Below are 27,711 nucleotides of genomic sequence, written 5' to 3'. Positions count from 1 at the left end.
TACCTAAAATTTAAAAAAAACTTACTACTTTATACTGGGAAGGGTTAAGGGTAAGTCAACCATTAGTATTTAAAGAAAAGGTAAAAAAAAACTTTTGGGGGGGGGGATGATTTTTCTGTAGTAGGGTTGAGGTCCCCTCCAAAATAGGTGTAAACTTTTCTATGACCCATAATAAGCTTCAATACAAGCTTACAGAAAACATAATATTACTTTTATTAAAGGATAATTTGTTTATGAGAAGACATGGTCCTACTTCCATCAATTGCTTCAATAAATTCCAAGGCCTAGTTACCCATCGAGTATTTATTATTCAGATCAGAAATTATTAGTAAATTTTTAAAAACTTTGGGGACTTTCTATTAAATCTTAATTTGGTGGGTCCAAACTTTTTAACCAAGAATTTTAATAAAAATATAGAAGGTATCTTATTTTATTATCTCCATAGACAAAACCGTTAATGAGATTTTAGTTTACACACACACAAACAAATTCAACTGAATACCCTAACACATTCTAATCTATCACATTATATAGAAAAGTAAGTTTTCACAAGAAATGCTGGTCTAAATTAGTTGCATTATTTTTGGAATCTTTTAAAATGTCTTAGAGTTGATTTAGGCTATTTTCCTGACCTCATGTGCCCTACCATAAATTCTGGCGGCGAAGCAACTAGAATGATATACTTGATCTATGAAATAAAAATGCATATGAATGTCTAATGTATATATTTGCCTATATATCACTTATATAATATTGGATGTGAATTTATATACGCATGTAACATATTATCAAGAACAGCAAGTATTATTACAACAGCACAAACTAACCCTTCAAACTATTTGCTATTAGTACCGAACCTACTCTAAAACTCACTCTGTTTGTCTAAAAGTCTGTCAGTCTGTAACGCTATTGGGGAAAATGTAATTTGTTAATCTGATATTTAAGATAGACAGCTGATTTTTTTTGGAAGAATCACCTAGGCAATGATTATCTAGAACATAACTCATTTGGTGTGATTGGGGCCGAGATTAGAAGCCATAACCTTTCCTGCGAATGATAGAGGAAATGTAATTTGCTTCACTATTGTTAGACATATCATGCTGAATTTTTTTGGGATGTATTAGTATCTATTCTTTATCTTCATTGGTATGTCGGTCTATCTGCAATGCCCTTATAGACATAAAAGGTATACTATACAGAATTAATTGCACACTAAAACATTGTTATTATTTTCTTTATATGCTTTTCTTTTCTTTGTATATAGCTTGGTATGGGCAAATATTTGATGACACCTTGAAAACCACTAAAAATTAAGGGATCTTAAGGGATAAGACAATTAACAATATACTGATGCAAACTTTTAATTATTATAAACAAAATAACCCTTCTGTAGATTGCAATAAAAGATTAATAGGATAATTATATGACATAAACAAATGTTGTAAATAAGGTAAAAAAAATCAACACGTTTTAATGGACATACGGACTTTCTGGTAACGATTACAGAGTTGCTACGTATTCTAAATCGTACCTGACTGTTATAGGAATCATCATGCAAAGTTTAAAATCGATAGGACAATTCTAGCATGTCTAAATTAACGATGAGAGCTAACCGTTAAGGACGGGCCGATTGACCCTAATTATAGAAAAAGCTTCAATTAAAAAACCCAAATTTTTCAGGCTAACATATTAGAAAATGCCTTAATAAAAACTTTGAGAACCAGTATAATTCACAGTCCAATGTTCCTTTCCTCCCTGAGATTGTCCCATTATTGCAATTGCGATGAAAACAAATTGTTTAAGAAACTAAATTCTTGAAAAGCATAAAACGCAGGTGCTAACAACAATAATGTCCCTACAATGGATATATCATTACTTGGATCTTAAACTAGATTTTCATGTTCTCTAATACAATGAAACATGCAGCGGGCTAAAATAACAATACTCCCTATCCTCTGTTATACCCCATCCCTTGTTAATAGATGAACGAACTACCAATAAGCGAGTTCCATGTTAGCAACCTCAATTGTCAACAATTTCATAATGTCATAATATCCACGTATATTCTACATCCATTGTCCCCACATCATATGTGTGGTTTTGTTTATGTGGGCTTGAGCAGTTTGGGGGGGGGGGGTCATTGTCATTTGTCGTAACCATCAAAATAACAATAAGGTATAAACAATAAGGTATAAACCATAAAGGGAAGCTTCAAAATTTAGGCTTATTCAATATTAATGACTAGAGGCTGCGCATGTGGCATCTATAGTGCTTTGTATTAGAAAAATAGCCTAAAAACATCTTAGGATCTATGTGAAGTTTTCCTATATATGATATAATGATAATTTAATCAGTTTAATAGTTATTAAATCTTAAGCTTCAGACAAGCTTCAAGAGGATAAATTTGTTTATAAGAGTAGCGAAACATCACAATAATTGGTTTTGATGTAATAATATGACAAACATTATTGACAGATTGTTTGTTACTATACGAGAGATAGGATAATGGACGATAAATTGATATTCCATTGTGTGAAATTCGGCCTTTAGTAGCTGGTTACTGTTTGGGGGTAAGGAAAGGAACTTCAGCACAAATGATCTGCAATAAAAAATCTTTTTAGGATGTCTAAAAAGCATAATTTTTGGGTAATTCCATCGTACGTCCGTGCGTAGTATAGCTCTTATTGTTAATTTAGGCATGTTAGAATTGCCCTATCGATTTCAAACTTTGCTTGATGATTCCTGTAAAAGTTAGGTACGATTTAGAAGGAGTATCAATTCAATAAGTTACCAGAAAGTAGGTTACGCCCTTTTAATAATTCTCATATTCATTGGATTTTTAGTACAATGATTCCTACGACAACAAGATACATTATTTTAACCAAAACATCGCTATATTTAAGTCCTAAAAATGTAAGTATGTTCTTAAACAGTATCCTGTATTTATAGATGTAGTCATCTTTATTTTTTAAAAATCTGAATATAAAAATCAATATTGTTATATTATTTTATTATGCTATGTTTTAATGGATATATGATATACGTGGATGCATTGATAGGGGGAAATTTAACTTTACTTTTGTTTGCTAATATGGAACTCAATTATTTGTCAATTCGTTTATCCAATAGGAGGGGAGGGAATGGGGGTATCATTATTTTTGCCAACTGCAAGTATTACTTTATCAGAGTAAATGAAAATCTGTTGCACCATCCAAGTAATAATATATCCATTCATGTTTCTAATATTTTTCCAGGCTTTGCAATCTTTAATACTTTTTCCAATAATATTGAAACAGGGACAATTAAGTTCAATAGTAGCGACAATTTTTAAAAACCTAGAGCTGCGCCACTAGTATATAGGGGAAAGAAAGTTGCAGCTTGCCATAAAATGTCACAAGGCTTAAATCTAATAATGAAATAGCCTTAAACCATCCAATGATCTGTGATTCTTCCCATAAGTGGAGAATCCAATCAGTTCAGTATTTTTTGAAATCTAAAGCTTAAAACAAAAAACCTTACTACTTTTTATGATACTGTATCATATTATTGTACAGTAAGGGCCAAAAATTAAATTTAAGGACCATTTTCTATAGCAAAATAATTATTCTTTAACGTGAATATAGGGAAAAGGACAATAAATCATAAATCAACCTTCCCCCCAAAAATTATGTGTAAATATCTGGCATTACAGACGGACTAACGACCAACTGAGAATTATTGAGAAGCCTCTACTTCAAAAAAGGTAAATATTATAATTCTTATTAAAATCAATATTAACATAGTTTCGTGAGAAAATCTACGTTAAAAAAATAATACTTTTATATACTTTTGGTTCATCCGTCCGTACGTCCGACTGACCGCCTTAAAAAGACAGTTTCATCATGGAGGTAGGAAAATATTGGAAAGTAAGTTATTATATTGGTACCTAAAGTTTTGTATACACTATTTCTCATATGTTGGCTTAAAAACCTTGGGGACTTGATTAGGTTCTACAAATCAGTTATGTTCAAACTTTTCCACCAATACTTTTTAACTACAGAAAGCATGATTTTACTTATGAACATTAAGGTTTTACATCATTTTCTCGTCCATTGTCTTGTCGCTTAAGATCCCATAAACAGTCTCTACACAGGTTCTTTATTCTTAGAAAATATACACACACATTTGTAAAATATTACGTTTATTAAATAATATTCTCCATATGATTATTCTCAGCTTATTGTTGTTGCGCTACTTATAAACAAAATTGTTTTTGTATTTATTTTGTCTTTTTTTTCTTTTCATGAGAAAGAATCCGTATTGATTAAAAAGCATCATATTATATTCATGTATTTTTACAGGGTGTACCAAAAAATTACAGAGTAAAAAGTGCAAAATTTATTTGGGAGGGAGGGGACATTAGGATGTTTATTACATTAGTCCCCAAAGTTTATAATCAATTTTTCTTATTCGTTGGACAACAAACTTTGTGGACTTTTATGATTTTTGATAGGCTGGTTTATTAAGTTGAATGTCCAAACGTTTCAACTCTATTTCTAATCTACAGATTTGTTAATTTTGTGTACCATTATTGGGGATGTACAGCAATTCATCGGTAATTGTCTTATCCCTTTAGATCTATGGAAAGTATGGATGTCTATATTTCTATCTGCAGCTAAAGATCTCGCTAAATAATTAATTGACATAGTTTCTTTTAACAATGAAGCTTTTTGTAGATTTGTCTACTGAAGGTTTATAACTTTTTTTTTGGTGGGAGGGTACCACCCTCCCAAGAGAAATTGACCCTGAAATACAAATTAAAAAACGTACCTATTTCTAAAGGGTTTTTTTTTTATTTTTTTGTCAGTTTTTATCTCGCTAACTAGGATGGTTTCAGGCTTTTAAAATAATTTTGGAACACCCAGTATTCACAAATCTTTTTAATTAATAGTATTTTCTTTTCCCCCTTTAAATTAAAGTACAAAAAAATGAATGAATATTTTGTTTATATTTTAATAATGCTAATAGTTTTTTTCAAAAAACAATAATAACATCTTCCAAAATATTTTGCTTCAAAATTAATATTAAAGATATATTTTTTTATTCAAGTTCCTTGTCTCAAAAGAATTAGAAACTTTAAAAAATCTTGATTGGGTTGTACAAACCAAGCAGTGTTCAAACTTTTCCACCAATAATTGTAATCTAAATAAGGTATAATTTTCATACTATAATTTGGGGTCTATATCAAATTTTAGTCCATTGTCAATCATATCCCAAAAGATCCCTGTAAAGCAGAAGTCTTCAGAGAATGCTGGGAATCATGAGAACTTTTGAAGTGTGACATTAAAGTAAAATAAACCCTATAATTTTATTTCTAAGGCACATGTCATCTATTTGCACCAGGGAGGGAGGGGACATTGGACTGTAAATTATGCTGGTTCTCTAAAGTTTATTTTAATTGGCTTAAAACGTTTCAGTGCTTTTAATTGTTAGTTTCGAACTAAAGTGTCTAAATATTTCAACCAATAATTTTAATCTTTTCAGTAAATAATTTTGATAAACAATATCATTATATGAGATGGAAATCAATTTATCGTCCATTGTCTTATCCCTTAAGATCCCTGAAGCTCGTAGTTGATATAAAATTATATCTTGTCAAATTGACAAATTTTTTGGTGCTCAAACATTTCCGCTAATTTAATAAAATTAAAATTTAATTAAAACAGCAAATTATTATAATAGCACAAACTCTTCATTTGGTGTACTATCATTGTCCAAACACCCCATTTAATATATTTGCTGTTAAGCCTTTTTTTATTGCGAATATAAAATACTTTGCAGAATATGCAAAAGTGAAAGAACGCTCAAATTTTATGCCCATGTGCCTTTTAAGCTTCCCGAACCCCCCTAAAAAATAGAGTTTGTCAAAATGAATCCCGGGTACAAAATGTCAATGTCTAGCGAAGCACTAGAATAAAGCAGGGATAAGACAATGAACGATAAATTGATATACATCCCCAATGATAATTCACAAAATTATCCCTTCTGTAGATTACAATTCGTAGTTTAAACGTTTGGACACTCAACTGAATAAACTAACAAATTAAAATTCAATTAAAGTCTAAAAAGTTGTTAAACCTACTAGCATACTCAAGTTGAGGCCAACGAATTAGGTATAGTGTTTTTAAAATATGCCCCCCCACCCCTCCTTGATCATGATAACTATGATAGGGAACATTACTAATTATAAAACAACTTCCTAACTAATTAATATGTACATAGTTACTTTAACCCACTTACTTATTATCATTCTCAAGTTATAAAAATCTATTACCATCCCTAAAAACCCCCCAATTAAAATCAAATATTAGCACGAAAAATCTGCTTTATATGGGTGTTTCCACAAAGGCACTGATCCAATCAACTTTTTTTCTTGATTTATGAACTTTATTGCCAACTAGATGCAGAAAAATAGCTTAAAACCATACAAAGATATCCATAAAGCTTCCCTTTTTTGCTTGTCTAATGAGATCTCTTAAATGGATGAACTGATCGTGACAGAATATATAGGGAAGCTCTGTAATGGTCAATTGCATGTTTTAGGCCATTTTACGAACATAATTAAATCCTGTTAAAAATGTTGAAATAGAAAAATGTCTTTTTTTTGGCTTAAATGCTAAAACATATCTTTAATGTCACATGTCCCAATTTTTGGCAAAAATTGGTCTTTTTTGATATGTGTATTATGCCATTTTATGGTTCAGGAAGAAAGAGGGGGGGAAATGTAGTGTAAACTATACTGAGCTGGATCTTTAAATCATTTTAGTGGTTAGCCAGATCGGGGTGCGCCGAATTTCAGCCAATCACAGCGCGGCATTTCATAAAATGCTGTGCTCTCATTGGTGGATAGTTTGCTCACCTCCGATCTGGCTCACCACTAAAAAGATTTAAAGATCCAGCTCTCGTAACATATTTTTAATTAACTCAGTCTCTCTTTTAGACACTTTGCAGCTATACAATATACATTTGCTAATCAGTGATAAATTGTAAACTCAATTTTGTATTTTGCTTTTCAACGATTTGTGCTTAAATTTCGAAATATTCTGATTCTTTAATATTAAGTGCAGTCACTCTTTTTGGTAATGTTTGTTTGTCTGTCCGTCTAATTTGTTTTGCATCGCTATAATTGATATTGTCATCCTTGTATTTTAAAATAAAATTCAATAGGTAATTCAAACTTTTTAAAACACTGTTTATTGAACCTTAAAGCCATGGTTTTTTGATATGTGTTGTGTATTATATTTTGAATAAAGGGGGCTGTATACAGAATAAAATAGTATTATTAGCAGTGAAATATCACTTCCCTATGTAAAAAAAACACTAGATGTAATCGCAAAAGCAACATTGGTTGGAAGGAAGTAGCAGTGTCAAAACTTTTCCTCCAACAATATAATATTCATTTAACTTTAACGGCCATAAACATTTTTGCTGTAAAATTTTTTTCCGCGAAAGTTGTGGCACACCCACCTTGACACAAGATTTGGTTTCATATTTCTTTTACGAAAATTTGTCATTCAGTGAGAAAAAATAAAATAAAATATGAAAATCTCAGGGCCTTTGAGGGATAGGACAATGTAAGATACATTGATATATAACCCTTAAATTATCATAAATTGCCCCCACTGTTGATTAAAATTGTTGGTGAAAAAGTTTGGACACTGCTAGTATGTACAACACAATCAAGATCTAATAAAAGTCATCAAAGATTTCATTCCAATAAATTAGACAAGTTGTTAAAATAAGTTTGTCATAAGTTTATCAAATTTTGGTTACCAGTATCTACAGCCAAGTCTTATCCATAAAGATACCTGAGCTGGATCTTTAAATGTGTAGCCGTAGCCGTTGCCGTAACCTTGGCAGTAGTCGTGGCCGTAGTCGTAGCCGTCGCCACTGCCAGTGCTGCCAATAAAACATGGCTTTTTAAATGTTTGAAGTTTTTTACATATTATTAATTTATTATTATTATTTTTTTCTTCATATTTTTACTGAAAATTATGTTAATGGCTGTACCTCTGGCAACAGCTACGGCAACGGCTACATATTTAAAGATCCAGCTCTGATTATGCATTTTTTTGTGAAATAATTATAGACGAAAAGATCAAATACCAATATAAGTAAAGACTTTTAATTAAAGGATAAGATAATGAATGATGATTTGATTTACAACCTTATAAAAAATAAAATTATATCAATCTGTAGATAAACATTAAACATTATTGGTTGAAAATTAAGACACTGCTATTATGAAACAGCCAATCAAGATAGAAACCCAAAGTTTTTTAGCAAACGAATGAGAGAACTTATTTATTGATAAAACTTTGGGTACCAGTACAACAATATATACAGCCCAATTATCCCTCCCACCTTGATACATATAAATAATTTTTAATGTAAAAGCTTTAAATTATGATTATTAAGATAATTTATTTTAAAGCTCTGCTTCGAATGGATAAAATCGTCCTAGTTTTAGTATATGTTAGTGTTTGGTTCTATGTGTGTTGCTTTTGTGTGTGTGTGTGTGTGTGTGAGAGAGTGTGTGTAATGGTATGGGCATGACTATAACAATACCCAGAAGGGATTAGCGCTTTCCATTTTCATCTGCTTGGGACCTCCCCCTCCCCTTTTTCCTGTCAACCAACCGGGGGTGTTGTCAACTCCCCCCCCCCCCCCTTTAAAAAAGTAAAAAAATAGAACATATTTTATACAAGAGACTGCGCCCTTAGCATCTAGGTAGTAAAATAGCTTCAATCCATCCAAGAGAAAACTTAAAAATAATATAGCCTAAAATCATCCTGAAACCTATGTAAAGCTTTCCTAAAATGAAGTTCTATATCGTTTAAGTAGTTATTGAAATCTTAAGCTACATACATAAAAAGCTCACTTCTGCATAGAATAAATGATATTTTAGCAATACTAATTAAAATATTTTTATTATTTTGGAAGTAATTCATTACTTTTAAAACTCATAAATCAGTTTTTATCTCAATTTTAAAATATCCATTTTTGTAGATTTTTTTTATCAGTGTACTTTTTACTTGACTCCTTGGACCGTTTATATATTACTTTTATAGCTAGGCCTCAGGGATATTAAGGGATAAGACAATGTAATTAAATTGATATACATCCCCAATGATGATAAACAAAATTACCCATTCTGTGGTTAAAAATTTGGTCACTTCTATTTGGAAATCACCATTTAAAATATATTTTGAGTACCTAGATTCTTAGACAAGATAACGTGATCATAGAACTTTAGGTACCAGAATTAAATAATGTCCATTATCCCTTTCCTCCCTGCTAAGCCTCCTTCATGAATTTTTAGAACCTAACTCTTGGAAGTTTTGAAAGCAAAGCTTTACTACACGTTTGATCTTTCCATCCGTCTGTATCACTGTAAGGTTTCCTGTAACAATCAAGTTTATTCCAAAACTCTATAATTAAAAAAAAAACGTACTAACATATCATATATGTTAATTTGTTTATCATTTCGATTTAAAAAAAAGAATATAAATGGCTATTCATTTAATTTGAAAATTATGATTCCTTTAACGATTGGGAGCGAAGCATCTCTATATTCAAGTCTTTTAATGTTTGACAAAGTTTATGAAAAGTTATGGAAGTTTTTTATCATGCATTAACGATTTTATATTAACAGCTAAGTTTTTCTACATATATTTCCTAAAAAAAAGGTGGTAAGATTTTTTTGTTTGTCTGTTAAGATCTCGCTTCACTTATACCTCTTAACGGTTGAGTTTATTAATTTAGGGAAGCTTCGCATAGGTACCGTGAATGGTTTAGGTGTTTTCCAGCCCCCTCCCACCCAGTTTGTTTAGAGATTCTGTAGATGTTAGGGGCGCAGTCACTAGTTTAAATATAAATGCTTAACAACTTTTCTAAAAAGGCGGAAAACTTTGAGGATAAATAGTTTTTTTTCTTCATGTAACATATACCTGTATACTCAAAGTGCTTGAAAGAATGATTCAAAAAAGTTGTGGCATTTAAAATCCACGATTTGACCCTTTTATACATTTAATTGTGACCAATATCCAGTAGTTCGATAATGTTCACAAGTTTTAAAAGTACAATGATTCTAAAAGTTTCATTAATATTTGATTATAAATTTTTTTGTTAAAACTTTGTAAAATGTACAGAATGTGGTTTTACTGTACAAAATTGAATCCTGAATTTGCCAGTCATCAACTTAATTAAAAAAAAGGTATGAAAACAATCATTAAAACAATTTACATTTTTTTTCTTGATTATCTGATTCTGATATATGATATTCAATAAAAGTGGCCTTGGCTGACATATTACTGATAAGATGTTTTTTTTTGTATCAATGGATATATTATTACTAGGATATTCATGTGCTCTAATAAAGTGAAACTTGCATCTAGATTAAATACCGATTCCCGCCTATACCACCTTCATCCCCTGTACTCCTACTAGATGAACGAACTGACAAATAAATGTTGTCCATGTTCGCAACCTGGCTTTAATTTTCCTTTGTTATATATATCTCTATCTATTCTGATATTAAATATATTATAAATAATAACTTCAGTCTTATGTTGATTTCTGGTGCAAAAGCTGGAGGCAAAATTGTTTTTTCTTCAGGAGCCATTCCCCTGTTGTTAGATTAAAAGCAGGGCTCGGCAGCCGCACGTCAGCCGCGACTAACCTTAAATTTAATAACGTTTGAATATTTTGATTCTTTCAAAATAGGGATTGTCATATTTGAGTCAGGTTTAGACTTCTAGCTGACGCACGGCTGCCGAGCCCTGATTTAAAGCCTAAAAGTGATTGTTGAAAACGTGCATATCAAAACCGTCCAATTAACCGCTCCGCTGATTTTTAGTAGCGCATCTACCTTATAATTATGATACACGGTCCTTTTGTTCATTTTCAGCGATGTCGGGGACAAAGTTCATTAAACTAATACCAAAGTTTTTTCTATATGTTCTCTTATAATCGTTGGCATATAAACTTTGGAGACTTTAAATAAATCTATTTTGGTCGGTACAGAATTTTCCACCAAGAATCTACAAATGTGGTAGTTTAATCATAATGATTACATAGAATTATAGTGCATCGCTAATTGCCTTATAAAAAAGATCCTTTATATATTGAAAGATAATTATGAAACATCACAAAAAAGTTATTTATACCTAAAATTATAGGTATTTTTTATGTTCAGGGAGGAAGGGGGCATTAGACAGTAAATTATACTAGTAGACAAAGTTTTATAAACAGCATGGAATTCATGGAATCAAGAACTTTGGGGACTTTTAAAATTTCTTGAATAGGTTGTACAAGCATTCATTGCCTAAACCGATAAATCTATAGAAGAAGTAATTTTTCATCCTTTTTGCGGCTGTACATCAATTTATCGTCATTTGTCTTATCCCTTAAAATCCATGTAAATGATAACAATGCTACGCTAGCAATGGACAAATTTGTTCTACTAGAATGTTTCAATTCTAATGCTACAGGAATAACTGCACTTTAAGTGTTAGATGGGAGGGAGGAGACAATGGACTGTAAATTATACTGATACTCCAAAAACTCGCTTATTACTAGGCTTTAAAATAAGGTAGCTCAAACTTTTGAAACAATTATTCAATCTACAAAAGGGTAATTTTGTTAACAATCATTTGGAATGTATTGTATGCCAAATTCTCGTCAATTGTCTTATCTCCCTGATTATATTAATAACCAAATAGTCGAAAAAATTGTAAGTTTTCTGTATACTTTCTTGTAGACTTTTTAGAATACTAAAATGCTAATATAGGCAAAAAATTATTTACTTTTAATAATATACTTTTTGGTTATTTGCTTAAATGAGGGAAATGGTATCTTGGAAAATATTAGAATTAAAGTAGGCATCTGTAGTTTAAATCTTATTTGTTGGCTAAAAACGTTGGGTACAGACTTAAATCAAATTTAAATTGATTGTCTCCAAATGAATAGTGTCGAAACTTTATCAACAATATTTTTAATCTAAAGATGGGGTAATCTTGGGGAATGTACATCAATTTTTCGTTCATTGTCTTATCCCTGATTTTCAAGAGAATGTAAAAACAGTTGTAAACAAAATTGTTTTCTTTCTTAAGCAAATAGAAGTGTTTAAAAAGAATTTTAAGTTTCCACTATATCTAATTTGGACATTTTATAACCACTTTCTTAAATCCCATGTTTTACATATAGGTTCTCACATTTTGATTTAGGCATTTTAAATTTGTGTGATGGTTCTTGTAACAATAGCCATATATATACCCAAAAGCCCGTTTAGATATGGTGATTTTTTGGGTACCAGTATAATATACAATCCAATGTCCCCTCCCTCCATTTGTCTTTTAATAGTTATATACTTCATCGTATTATAGATAGCTTTCTTGGAAAATAAAATGAAAAAAACAGTTTTGTAAGCCACATGGGCCGAAGTCTAAGGCTAACAAAACTGGTACTGGTATTAATTTATGATTTCTAATTTAGTATTCTTGAAAATTGTATGTAATACAATGCTATACATGATTTTTCAATATGACTGAGAACCGGTTATAATTCAGCGGATATCAATCGGTTTTAAAGCAATACTGGAAAATACTTTCCCTAAACTGAGATTCTATTTATTTTACTTTTTAAAATCATTTTAAAAGTTCGATGTGTTTTTCTTAGCCAAAAGAAGCTTTTATACAATTAGTGAATGAACGTAAAACCGCCAATAATGGTTATTGCCTTTTTGATACTTTTTCCTATAATTATTTAAAATTCTATATATAAAGTAAAAGTTTTTTTGTGTCTGTCTGTTAAAATCTCGATAACTAATTATCCAATTAATTGCTATAGGTACGGGAATGGTTTTAGGCTATTTTATTTTAGATTAAAGTCTGCAAGAACAGCCCATCGGTGCTAGGGGCGCAGCCGCTAGCTGCCTCATAAGGGATTAATGATTTTTTATTTTACTTGTCTTTTTTTGTGGGCCCCTTCCCTTGCAAAGCAGAAAAAGTAAAATATATTATTAAACTTTTATGGATGTTGTCATCCTTGTTTTTATAAACATAGAGTGGATGGATGGACTTTTATATTTAGAACCTGAACTCTGAGTTTCATACAGATGGGACGGTTAAATCACAAAACTGTGAATAATTTTAGAAAATAGCTACTTATACCTCAAGTTTTATTAACCTGCACGGAGGGACGAGACATTGGACTGTAATTTATACTGTTTTATAAACAAGATATCTTATTCCTAGCTTTGATCCTTCACATTTATCCTTTATAAGCAAATTCTAAACTTGTACCTTATCAATAAAAGAATTATCATGCTTAGTTCGAAATCGACAGGAAAAAGTTTTTATATGTCTAAATTATCGATCTTGCGCATCCCTCACAAAGGGACGGACGTTCGGACGGACTAAATCTAAATTTAGAATAGCTTCGCTTTAAAAAAGTTCCTTCTTAGGAAAAACACCCCAGATGGCAAATTGGGGCGTGATGGGGGTTGAAGGGTGGTTTCTACGCCCCATTGGAGTATTTAAATAGTAAAGGGGGGGGGGGGGGATAAATATTTGGTAAGGGGAAGTTAACACACCAAAATTAGGGTAAAAGTTTTAAGGAATATTTGGATTTTGGGAGGATTTCTTATCATCCTAATAATAAAGTAAAAGGATCTCTGATATGTTTCTCATGGGTAGCTTCTCATGGATCCAGGATAGGTTTATAACTATTTTAGAAGAGGGTACTACCCCTCTCCAAAGAGAAATCACCCATAGAAAAAATAATCCCACCGATTTTTTTTTATTTCTTTTTCTTTTTAAAACTACAATTGAAAGTGGGGGAGGGGGGAAGGTCGACTCCCCCACCCCCGCCCTTGAGGGCTCCAATTATTAATTATGTTTTAAACTAGTATTTATTTTAGATGGTTTTAAGCTACTTACTGCCCTTAACTAGATGCTACCGGTTCTGCCACTATTTCCTGCTAAAATAATTAGTGAATTCTCTCCTAGCCTTTATAGGGAGTAGTATGTTTTCACCCTTATTAATTTTGAAATTAAAAAAAGTAGTATTATTCAGAAGGGTTTGAACTCCTTCCTCTAGATAGCTCCAAACCTGCCCAGATTTAACAGAAAACTTTCCTTTAAAATTCTAAATCATTCGATCCAGCCGTCTACGAGGTCTTTCTGATCAAACACAAGATAATTTTTTTGGATATACTGAAAATCCTCTGAATCACAATCTGGGGCGGAAATAAAGTAAAAATTGGGGAAACGCAACAAATGGGGGTGGGATAATTCCTAATGGAAAAGCTATGTAGCATTATATCCAGGGATCTTAGAGGATAAGACAATGGCTGATAAATTGATACACATCCCTGGTGGAAATACTCAAAATAATAATAGAATTATTGGTTGAAAAGTTTGGACAGGACAAAAGTACTTGATCAACCAATTTAAAATATTCAAAAAAGTTATCAAAGTTTTTGAGACAACACATGAAAGAGCATGCTTTTAAAACTTTGGGTACCATTTATAGTCCAATGTTTCCCTGATTATTTCTATTTCATGTGGAGGGGGGAATTTTCAGGGGGTTGGGGGCTTTTTCAATTTATAATTTTTGAAAGAAAATGGGAAGGTTTTTAAAAGTAATGTGCTCTTGTTATAAATACATGGATAGGATAATAAACTATAAACTAATATTTTCCCCCAATCATTTTATTTAATATATGTATTTTTTTGCAGATGTCTTTAAGATGACAGGAAAAAGTTTAAATTCTGTTAACTTCCGCTGTATTTTTTCTACGAAAATTAAAATGAAAAATCATAAAATTAATCCCTGTTTTTTGGGTTCGGGGCCAACAAAAAATTCTTATATTTTCATTTTTTTATCCGCGGAAAGCAGTCTAATATTATTAATAGAATCTTTGATAAGGTCCTTAAAAAATTGGTAGATTAAACTATTTTCTTTTTTAAAAAACTCCTCTCTGGGAGGGTGCTGAGTGGGGGGCTATTTTTGATGGATGGGGTGATTTGTTAAAACATTAAGGGAATTTTACAATGTTGGGATGGGGGGGGGGGTGAAAATGAAGGGGGGATAGGGGGGCATATGGTTTCATTATCCTCAATAAAATTTTGACAAATGGTCGAAACAAGAACGGGGGAAGGGTGTTATTATTGTATCGAGGCTGGAGGAAACAAAATTTCGGGGGGAGGGTTGCCCTAAATATATACATAGGTTTAACTTTGCGTTCGATAAAGAAAAATGATCTGAATTTTAAATTGTATCAAAATATTTTAATGGCTTTTTAATCAGGGGGTGATATTTCATCTAGAGAAATAATATTTTGCTTCCAACTTTTTCGCAATTTATAAATTGGTGAGCTATTTAACAAGTTATACTATACAACAAAATAAGAATAATTTAAAAAAATTACAATTAAAAGTAAAAAAAAATATTGTTGGATTTACGAAAAATTTGAGAAGGTTAAAATTATTGGTTGGAATGTTATGTTAAATCAAATCAAAATTTGATAGAAGCCCCCCAAAAGGTTTGAAGCCATCGAATGAAAGCACGAGTTTATAAAACTTTTGGAACAAGTATAATTTTAAATACTTTCACCTACCTCCCCTGCTTGTATTATATTTTTTCATTGGTCATAGGAATTCAAAAGCAGCCGAAAATCACACTTCTTCTTGAATGGTACGTAAATAGGTACAGATATACTGACAGACGTATTTTAATTATGAGTTTTAGAGTAGCTTCACTATTTATATTAATTTAAAACACATTCTCTAATTCATTGGCTGAATAATTTTTGGTTCTAATTTGATATCTTGGTTGTCACTCATTGGTTGTCTTAAAATTTGTGGTACCTATATTAAATCTAAATTGGGAAGCATTGATTTTAATCTAAATTTGTTTATCATAATTGGGGAAGTACATCTTTTTATCCTCCAATGTCTTATCCCTTAAGATCCCTTTTTACTGGCCAGGGAAGGAGTGGACATTGGACTGGTACCCAAATTTTTGAAAACACGTCCCTCGTTGGTTGCGTAAAAATTTTTGGGAACTAATATTAAATCTATGCAAAAGGAAAGACTTACCCATTAATTTTAATCTAAATTTGTTTATCATAATTGGGTATAACTATATATATCTTTTATCCTCCGATGTCTTATCCCTTAAGATCCTTGTGTATTTGTCAAGGTGGGACGGGACATTGGACTGGTACCCAAATTTTTGTAAACACGTCCCTCGTTGGTTGCGTGAAAATTTTTGGAAACTGATATTAAATCTATGCAAAAGGAAAGACTTACCCATTGATTTTAATCTAAATTTGTTTATCATAATTGGGTATATATATCTATTTATCCTCCGATGTCCTATTCCTGAAGTGTATTATTGAATGTTGATATATTTATTTTATCTTGATATCACATAATAATGTTATCTTTTGGTCACAGTATACCAGGGATATTAAAGGATAAGACAATGGACGAAAATATGATACATATTCCCTATTGATGATAAACAAAATAACCCCTATAATAAATTATTGGTTAATAAGCTTGGACACTTCTAGTTTGAAAATAAACAATTACAATTAAATATAAGTACCCAAAGATTTAGAGCAAACGAATAAGACACGTGTTTGTAAAACTTTGGGTACTAGTTTAATTTACAGACTACTAATAGACATGTTGTCTTTTTATGAGGTTTTGGTTTTTCTAGATTGTGGTTGGTTTAGAATGTGTAAACACCAAGTCACGTGTGGACACTTTGGTAGATAAACATATCTTTACGCTACATTCACACATACACACACACACACACACACACACACACACACATACTCACACAACTAACACACACACAATGTAATATATCAATTGATACAATAAACCAAAATAATTTCTTCCTATATTTAGAGAAGTAAGGTATTTATGAATGTCTGTTAAGATTTAGCTCCGAATAAATACAAGAAGACGATTGAGAATGAAAACCCTAGTTTGACAAAGATGTTAGTTTAATAAAGTAACCTTGGGTTGAGATGGATCAGTAGTGTTTTACACTGAACAAATTATTTATTTCAGGGAAGCTTTATGATTCCTTAAAACCGATTTAAAAAGAATCAAATATTCCCCTACCTATGTAAATAATACATCAAGGGTTTTTAAAAATTATATGGAGCCTGACTTTTGCATCGTCCCTTTACTTGCATAACCTTTGCTTTTTGGGGTTTAGGCTTAGACGACGGCTGTAGTTTAAAATTAATGATTAAAAAGTTTAAATACTTTTTGTTTGGAACCAACCAATCAAAATTCAAGAAAAGTACCAAAAGTTTTAGGCTAACGATTAAGATAACAGTTGTTATGAAACTTTGGGTAATTTACAGTCCAATGTCCAATCCCTCCCTGAATCTTATGCCAAAATAAATTTGTTTATCTGTCTTGGATTGTCCTGTAGTTTAGCAAACAATTTTAATAGCATTGTGCTATTAATGTCAACTTTTCGTTATTCCATTATATATATATGTACTAGCGGCTGCGCCCCTGACATCTAGGGGCCGTTTATTTGAAGAGCTAGGAAAAGTCAAAAAAAAACTTAAAAAAAGACCTAATCTGGGACTTATGCGAAGCTTCCCTTATATGGAGAACTCAATCTGTATAGCAGGTAACAAAATCTCAAGCTACCGCCAAAAAAACCTTACTACTTTATATTTATAACAGGATATGCTTGACTAAAATTAGACCTTGTATAAGTAACACTTATGCTAAAATTGTTCGATTTTTTTTCACAGCTTTTTATTAACAATATTTATTTTCTCCCCGAAGGGTTTTTATTGTGATTAGCCAAAATAAATATATTAGTTTGGGTAAACATGGGAAAAAAGTTGGTATTCTCAGGGATTTTAGGGGATAAGACAATGTTGAGACTTATGTACATCCTTAATGATGATAAACAAAGTAACCCTTCTGTAGATCTAAACTATTGGTTGTAAAAATTTGGATACTGCTGGTTTTTAACAACCAACAAAGGTTTGTAAGCCAACAAATGAGAGAATGTACCTTCCCCCAAAAAAGTTTTCAACCTTACCTGGACCTATACGAATCTATAATGTAAATAAGAACCATATCAGTTTAGTTGTTAGTGAAATCTTTCGGTACAAGAGACTGACATCCGGTTGCTTTTATATGAATAAAATAGAATTTATTAACTAATGCAATACATTTAATTATTAAATACATATAATCATATTAAAAATTGCATAGCAAGGAGTAATTAAGCCTTGGAGTAGGCCGTAAATTTACCCCTTTAATTGATTTTATTTTTCATTTTATTTATAGTTAGAATATTGTTTTTATTTCTTAAGGAAGATATATATATGACTTTCAATTTTGATAAACTATGATTTTAGAAAAGAAATTTGTTGACAGAAAGGATGACAACATCAATAAAAGCGAGACTCTAAAATTTTACGGTATGACAAACGAACATAAAAATTTGTACAGTGCCATAAGTTCATAACTTAATAAGCAGAATTTTAATTTCTAGGTCTAAGCAAAAATATTTGTTTCAAAATTGCTTAAACACATTATACTCTTATAATTATATGTTATAACCAGCGGCAACGCCCCCTAAAGGACTCTATGGGCACTTGAGGAGGAAGACTTGAATCACAAAATTGGGAGGGGGGGGGGGGGTTAATTTTTTTCCTAGCGGCGATTTCTCTTGGGAGGGTGGTGGTACCCTCCTCCAAAATAGTTATAAACCTTCCCGAAACCTATGAGAAACTACCCCCTTAAGGAGAACCCGATCAGTTCAGCGGTAAGCGAGATCTTTCGGTACATACAGACAAATAGACAGACAAACAAACAAACATGCTTTTACTTTATTATAAGGATTATATCTCATTACTGGAAATCTTATAATAATGGTCTTTTCGACTAAATGAAGGTGTTTAACTCATTATTTTAAAATATTATAACTTAATCTTTATAATTACGATTATTCTATCTTAATTAGTGGACATTTAAAGTTAATCTTCTTTTCAGAGAAGCTTCATAATTGAATCATTAAGAGAATAATTAAAGTTTATAAAGAACTTATTTCTGTTAAGGGCAGAAAACGATTTTACGTTAATATGATATTCCACAATTTACATCAAAATATGTCTTTTTTCTAGTAATTTTCAAGTATGGCTTTGAACCCGATTGATAACGTGTGGATTAGAACCGGTTCTCAGCCGTACTAAAAAATAATGAATAACAACTAACTACAGAAATTTTCCACGAATATTAAAAATCATATATAATACAAGTTGTGTAAGCTTGGGCCTAACAAACCTGGTTTTAATCTTACAACTTTTCATTTTCTTATCCATGGAAAGCTGTCTATAATACCATGCGATTAATAACTATTAAAAGTTTGATATTTTAAAACATAAATATGATACTTTAAATGAATAAACGAAATGGCATTACATTAAAGCATTGAAGACTGACATAATTACAATTATTATTTAGATTTAACAACAGTAAAATGTTTAACAGTGTTTTATGGTCTTTAACCCTGCGGGCTCCTAAACCAACCAAAGCTAACCTAACCTTACCTTTTTTTCTCAGAATTAATTAATGTGTAGATGTTCCGAGAGATAACTGAAAACTGATGCTTGGCTGAAAAAATTAAGAAGATTTTAAGATCATTTACATCTCTTCAACAATTATGTCAAAACAGCAAATTTTAACATCAGCAAAATAGCAAAAATTCGCTAGTTTTCCCATAGGTGTTGAGTTAGATTTTTCTCATAGCATGTAACCTTCTAATTAGAGAAAAAACGATGTTTTCCACATATGGACTTCAAAGTTTTTTTATTTCTTTATTTCATGATAGGTTAAGTAAAGTTTTAAAAAGCGCTGAAGGTATTTTACTCCCTAGATGTATAGACCCGCAGGGTTAGAGCCACCCGCATGAGCTAAAAATATTTTTTTTTCTCTTAAAAAATGAAAATAATGAAAAAATTAAGAGAAAGCTAAAAAAATAGTTTTCTCCTGCTCTGTTAGTCAGATGACCTATATAGTCTACTTTATTTGATTTACTTGCTATTTAAAATTATTCGTATCATTATAAAAATATAAACACCTCATATTTAAAAAAAATAAACTATAAGGATTCCTTACGTTTAATATCTCTTTTATATCTTGGAAAAAGAAAAGAAAATGAAATATGTCATGATTTCAAAACAAGGATGAAAACATCTGTAAAAAACGAAGCTCTGAAACAATACTGAGCACTAACACTTGTAAAATGTCATAACTGAGTAAGCAAACTATAGATGTATTTAAAAATGTAAAACTCTTAAGAAATTGTATGACAATTTTATAAAAGTTGCTTACACAATACTGCTTAAAGACATACTTACATTTTTATTACTTGGTTATAGGAATGCTTCGCTTATAACCTTGTACTTTTTTGTCCTAGAAAGTTGTTGCTTCTAAATCGTACCTAACTATTATAGGAATCACCACACTGTTAAAAATAATTTTTTTTTAGCATCAGATGATACTCTATATTCTTCACATTAATGTATAGTATCAATCCGTACGTAGTAGGAAAAAAACCTCATTACGATACAAGGAAGTTTTCAATGCTGTATTAAGTATTAGGTAATGTTCTGTGAAGTAACACGTAGTACTAAATAATGTATTTGTCTGTATAGTATTGTCTAATACGCTCTTGGGAATATAATTCAATACGGTAGAAGTAATTTTTCATTGCCCTCCTTTGCAATTGTTGTTACCCTCTATCATAATTTTTGATACTTTGTAGGGAATGAAACTGTTTTACTTTGTATGAAAGATCAGTTTATAATATATGATTATTATATGTACATATACATTTTGTTATATCAACAAACATACCAAGCAGAGCCATAAAACATTAATTTAAATGTAAATTTAGTAAAAAAATTACTTTAAAGATGTTTAGGACTAAACATTATCCTTAAAAATAAAAACTATGGTCAGTCATAATTACAAAAAACAAAACTATAAATCTGAGCATAAATAGTAACATTTCATTTTTGTCTAAAACGACCAAGCATTGAAACACTTCCATGAGAGGTGTGCACGAATGGTGCCTGTTTCAATTATTCTTTACAGTACAGATTCGTACCCTAGAACGAATGAATAGTTACTATTTTGATAAACCATTCTCTTGCGTATTGTCTGATACGCTACAGCGTATGAAATAGTACTAAATCAAGAAACATTTCTACAGCGTATTTTCTGATACCCTACAACGTATAAAATATTACTATTTTTATAAACTTTTCTACAGCGTATTCTATAGTACCCTAGAGCGTATCAATCGATACTAAAAAAATGTATGGGTTCTGTATAGTAATGATTATTGTGTTATATAGTATTACATAGTGTTATATATTAATTATATAGTTGTAGGGTACTTACGGGTCCAATACTCTCAAGAGTATCAATTGATACTAAATAAAAAAATTATTTTTAACAGTGCATGCCAAGTTCGAAATAGATAGAGCAATTCTAACATGACTTAATTAATTAAAAGAGCTAACTGTTACAGACCTACACTAATTATAGAAAAGCTTCGCTTTTAAAAAGAAGGATATGGAACTTTTATGTCTTATGGATCCTATCCTCAAGGCTGAAATTATAAAAAGAAATAACATAATGGAAACCTTTATATTGACGTAAACTTTAAAAAAAGGAATAAATTATTAACTTTAATTAGGGCTACTACGTCCGTAAGTAACAGTCAAGGATCTTCAGGGATAAGACAATGGAGGATAAGTTGATTTACATTCCCCAATGATGATAAACAAAATTACCATTTACAAGATCAAAATTATGAAAATTTAGACATTGATAGTTTAAACAAGCCAATAGTAATAGTACCCAAAGATTGAAAGTCAACGAATGAAAGAACATGGAATTGAAGTATATTTTAAATCCATATGTCCTCTCCCTCCCTGAATTAAGACTACACTGTAAAAAATAATTTTTTCATTTAGTATCAATTGAAACGCTGGGGTTGGATTAGACCCGGACCCATAAGTGTGCTGTATCAAAAAATGAATATATAACACCATGTAGTACTATATACTGTAATACCTATTACTATACAAAGATATTACGTTTTTAGTATCAATTCTTACCCTACAGAGTAACAAAAATTACGAACCAGAGTATTAAAAACTTCCTTCTAGCGTATTGAATTTTATTCCATAGAGAGTATTAGATAATACTATAAAATGCACATTCTTTATTTAGTAATACATATTACTCCATAGAACACTAAGTAATACTCATTACAGTATTGGAATCTTCCTTATATCGTAATGAGGTTTTTTTCCTAGAACGTATGAGATGAAATAAATATATATTATTATCTGATGCTAAATTTTTATTTTATTTTTAACAGTGTAGTTTATTAATCCACTATAAGCTAATAAACTTTAAAACAACTTTCTTTAAAATAACAAATAAATATTATTATATAAAACCAAGGAAATAACCATGGAGGGAGATAACATTGGACTGTAAATTATACTGGTACCCAAAGTTTTCTCTTTCTCTTATTCAATATTGATTAGTTAGTTCAAACTAAAAGTGTAAACATTCAACCAAGAATATCAATCTTCAGAAGGGGTAATTTTTTGTATTATCATTGGGAATATACATAAATATATCTCCATTGTCTTATTCCTTAAGACTACTGAAAATAACAAGGATGAAAACATCCATACAAGCAAAGCTCCAAAAAGAGAAATACAGAGAGAGGTAGAGAAAAAATAGATTGTTGTACGGTGGGATATTTAAATAGAGAAATATACTGATAGATAGATTAAGAAATAGATAAATAGATAGATGTTTAGTAGATAAATTGATAAATAATTAATCGGATATTTTACCTGATTTTCAAGGACTCTAATTATAGTGATAATTCCACCCCCTTTACCCTCCCCTTCTACTAGAGGAAGAAACTGACCAATAAATGAGGTCCATATTAGCAACTTAAATTGACGACAAATTTTCCCCTGTCAATATATCCACGTATACTATATCCATTATCAGATATAAGTAAAGATAGGTAATGGATTATAAAATGAAATTTAAGGCAAATATTTACAAATTACTTAACTATCTTGATTTAAACAGGGATCTTAAGGGATAGGACAATAAACATTAAATTGATTTACATCCCCAATGATGATAAACAAAATCACAAAATCACCTATAAAAAATATTAGTTAAAAATTGTTGAACTATTAGTTTTGAACCAACCAATAATCAAATTTTAATAAGAGTATCCAAAGCTTACAAGTCAACAAATAAGATATATTTGTTATGAAACATTGGGTACCAGTGTAATTTACAGTCGAATGCACCATTCTCTCTTCATTTTATCATCAAGGACATTTTAACTGAAGGAAAAGGGTTATGCCTGTAACTTTTCCTCAAATCAAAAGTGACAGTTTTTGGCTTGTTTCAAAAGATCTATTTGGTTTCTTTTTTTTTATAAAGCTTCAAGTAGGTTTGTATCTATCGTAGTGGAGGGATATCATACATTGGAAGTTTTTTTTTGTAATTTTCATTTATTGTTATTTACTCTAAACTCCTCATGGGTCGAAGTCCTAAGAGTCTATGAAGATTTATAAAGCTTTTGTGGATGGTTTAGTTATTGATGAATTTAAAAAATCAAAAACAAAATGTTCTTTGATATTATCGAATAATTATTTTTAAGATTTTTTAAATGTAATATTTCTCACTTAGAAACCATTTTTTGAATTAAAAATTAGATTATAAAATTTGTAGGAATTAATTTAATAACATAATTTAATCAGATTTTAAATGAAAAGAAGTGAAATCAAAAGTTATTCCATCTTTTATCAATATTTATTCAATTTATCTATATATCTACAGGTTGTGAGAAAATGCGGACCCTTTAAATTTTAAATTGCGCCACTTGTGTTAATATAAGAAAAATGCTATGCACATTGTTAAAACCATCATAAAGTCCTTGGAAAAGTGTGAGAAAGGTTGAATAGTACAATTTGCAAATAAATAATGAATAAATAATTTAAAACAAAAATTTTTCTTTTATCATTTTAATAATGCTCAACACATAGATATCCTATAACAAGATATCCTATATTGACAACATGCATTAAAGCGAAGCTCGGAAACGGTAGGACAAACGAACATTAACTATTATAGAGTGTTAGAACATAACAAGCAAAATATAAATGTACAAGATCTAAATGGATAAGACAAAAGCCGGCAAATTAATGTAAATACCCAATAATGAGAGACAAAATTAACCCCTTCTGTAGATTACAATTAGAAGTTGAAACGTTTGGACATTCAACCAATCAAAATTTATTGTAAGTCCCCAAAGTTGTTAACCTAATGAATAAGAATTTTTTTTTAGAACTTTGGGGACTAGTGTAATAAACAGCCCAATATCCAATCCATCCCTTGACATAAAATAATTATTTAATATCACTTCTCTATCTATCTATTATCTCCTGTCCTTGATGTTGTCAATCAATCCCCAATTATGATAACAACTCTATTAGTTAAAAACAATGCACAAAAATCTCCTCCCCCCACCTACTTTTTAATTTTCCATTTCCCCCCATCAGAAATTAATCCTTCCCTCCCTGAAAAATTCTCATAATTTTGAATAGTGGATTGAGATGGGGGAGGGGGGTATTTCCCCCCCTACTAAAGATGGGAGAGTAGACAAAAGGATTATAACTAATTCTTTCCCCCTCATTATAATCCCCAACCACGCCCCCTTTTCTAGATCTTATAACTCCTCCTCCCCTTAATAGTTTTCACCCCTTTTTATGAAATAACAACAAACCCCATTTTTTTTTCTTTTAAAGACAAAAAAAAGTTATTTACTGAAAAAATCATACGATTTTTAATACTCTTAATGTTTTTTCACATATAAATTTTTGATATTTTTGATGTAACTGGACAAAGTGTCTCCAAAAATCAGCCCTGTGACGTTATCTATCTTTTTTTCCCACTTCTCTCATTTCCCTCGTTTATATGACGTCACTTGGCTGATTTTTGAGACACTTTGTCTAGTTACAGTATTGATTTACATTTTTTGAGTCTGTCAAAAATTGTCTACAATTTATTTTTCAGAACCGTTATCCCTGTCTGAGTTGCAATAAGATATGTTTTGGTTAATACCTTAATCCCTGAATAAGAGTTAATACTTCCTTTGGCTAAATCCATCCTTGATTTTATAAATAAAATTAAACATCAATTTCTAAGTCAATTGCGGACAAATTTTTTTATTAAATCCTTAAAAATTTTGGATTAATTTTAATTAGTGAACCTACTTTTTAAGACTTTTTGTCTATTAGTTGGTTAGTAATGCTTTATTTATGCAGTTATTAAATAATTTTCTTAGCATATTTCAATTTTGTCTTTAAAACTTATTCATTTAAGGGATAAGACAATTGACAATAAATTCATATGATCCCAATCATGATTAACAGTTAATTAACCGTTTGAAGAATTAATGCATTGCGGGAAATGTTTGGATTGTGTTAGTTTGTACACCCCAATCAAAACTTTAAACTTTTCAAGATATTTTATCCCTTATGTAAATTAAAATTACTGGTTGAAAAGTTTGGACACTACTAGTTTGGAACCATTAGTTTAAGAGGATAATAGTTATTTCTCGCATCGTATTAAAAACAGCTTTCCGCGGATATAGAATGTACAATTATAAGATTAAAACAATTTTTTTAGCCCCGAGGTGCCAAAGGCACGGGCTATAAAAACTGGTTTTAATCTTATGATGGTACATTTTTATATTCGTAGAAAGCTGGATATAATACGATGCTAGACATAGTTTTTTCGTATGGATGAAAACCGGTTCCTATCCACCGGATTCGAATGAATATGAGAAATTGGTTTAATAATTTGGGTACTAGTGTAACTTACAAACCAATTCCTCGATATATCTTAATTAAAACATTCAACTAAGATGGGTAAAATTTTCATTTGGGACATTAAAAGGGGAGTTTTCTAATTGATTAGGACATCTAGTCAGGGGGTGTGGCTATAATTGAAGTGGGTTGGTCCTCTGTCTACAATTAGCACTTGTTATTATGATTTCATAAACAAGGATGACAACATCTATGTTAGGAAAGCTCTATAATCAGATGGAAGAACAAACAAACATTAAAACTTGTGAATTGTCAGAATTTAATAATCAGAATATAAATGTCAAAATTGTATGTAAATTCGCTTTAAAATAGGATACTGTTTGAGGACATACTTATAACTTTAACACTTGACTAAAGAGATGCTTGGCCTATAACATTTATAACCTTGTTCTCCTAGGAATCTTAATTTAAAAACTGGAAAAATTATATTATGTTTTGTCTGTGGTGTAGGGTACTTTTTTTGGACACACACTGACAGACAGTATGATATCCTGTTACTCTCCTATAAAGGATTATTGTTTTACATCTTTATGGAATAGTTTTGCTGAAACTTTCCTCAAAAAGTTTTAGCTGTTTTGTAGGTTAGCTAATTATTTAGAATAATTATGGTCATTTCATTCATTTTGGGTAAACAGTTTCATGGAGTAATTTCACAAAGCAGGGGCTGTTGACCACGAATATAATTGACATATATTTTAAGTAGCGAAGCTACTCTATAATTAGAAATGTCCATCTGTCAGCTATGCATCTCGTACACAATTTACTTTGTCCGTCAATATGTCGGTAATGCTCTAATAGTTATTGTAAAAAAATATTTAGCCGTCTGCTTAAATAGATAAACGACTGATTATTGGGATCAATTTCCCTGTTATATGAATATCTTACTCCTTACCTCATCTGTTCCGTCAGTCAATCTGTAATGAAATGTAATAGTAGAAAACATCAAATTTCAACAGAGAAGTATTTTAAAAAAAATAGTTATCTGATTTGTTTATAAAAACCTTTTTATCTATTTATTAAAAGATGATTAGTTGTTACAAACTAGTAAAGTCCAAACTTTTCAACCAATAAATCAATTTGGAGTATTGAACCATTTATCTCCCATTGCCTTATGGGAGCTTTTTACAATTATGATTTTAGTTTGGAGTAAACTACTTTTGCTACATCCATTCTAACCTAATTACTCAATGTTTATTTATTCATTCATCAAAATCAAATCAAAGGATTTATCTTTTCATAATAAACTTCATTAATTGTTGGAAATTGGGGAACATTTTTCTAAAAAATAAATAGTATAGAACAGAATCTTAAGGGATAAGACAGTAATAATACATCCCCAATGAAGAGAAACAAAATTAGCCCATCTGTAGATCAATATTATTAGTTCAAAAATTTGGAAATTCCTAATTTTGAACCTACTAATCAAAATTCAATCTTTTTTGTAGCGAATTACATAAATGGTAATTTTATTTATCATCTATTGGGATGTATATCAATTAATCCTCCATTGTCTTAACCCTGAAACTCCCAGACAATCAAATTGTTTTTAATAAAACATGTCCAATTCTTGACAATTGGGTAATCTTAGTGAATCTAATAAAAACAATCAACATCGTATTTAAAATAGATTATCAAGTAGCGAAGCTCTTTTATGTTATAGT

General features: G+C 30.5%; 1 protein-coding gene across 1 annotated transcript in view; it reads right to left on the bottom strand.

Annotated features, from left to right (window-relative positions):
- LOC145328647 (uncharacterized) overlaps window positions 1–27,711 on the bottom strand; it is an 80,481-nt gene that overhangs the window by 19,010 nt on the left and 33,760 nt on the right. Inside the window, exon 3 of the mRNA XM_080172418.1 lies at window positions 19,652–19,715. The gene's annotated coding sequence lies outside the window, so the exon portion shown is untranslated. The remainder of the gene's footprint in view (window positions 1–19,651; window positions 19,716–27,711) is intronic.

The sequence above is a fragment of the Acartia tonsa genome, chromosome 9 (assembly GCF_053477335.1).
Source record: "Acartia tonsa isolate MP-2025a chromosome 9, ASM5347733v1, whole genome shotgun sequence".
Lineage (NCBI taxonomy): Eukaryota > Metazoa > Arthropoda > Copepoda > Calanoida > Acartiidae > Acartia > Acartia tonsa.
This window is presented reverse-complemented; position numbering and strand designations above follow the sequence as displayed.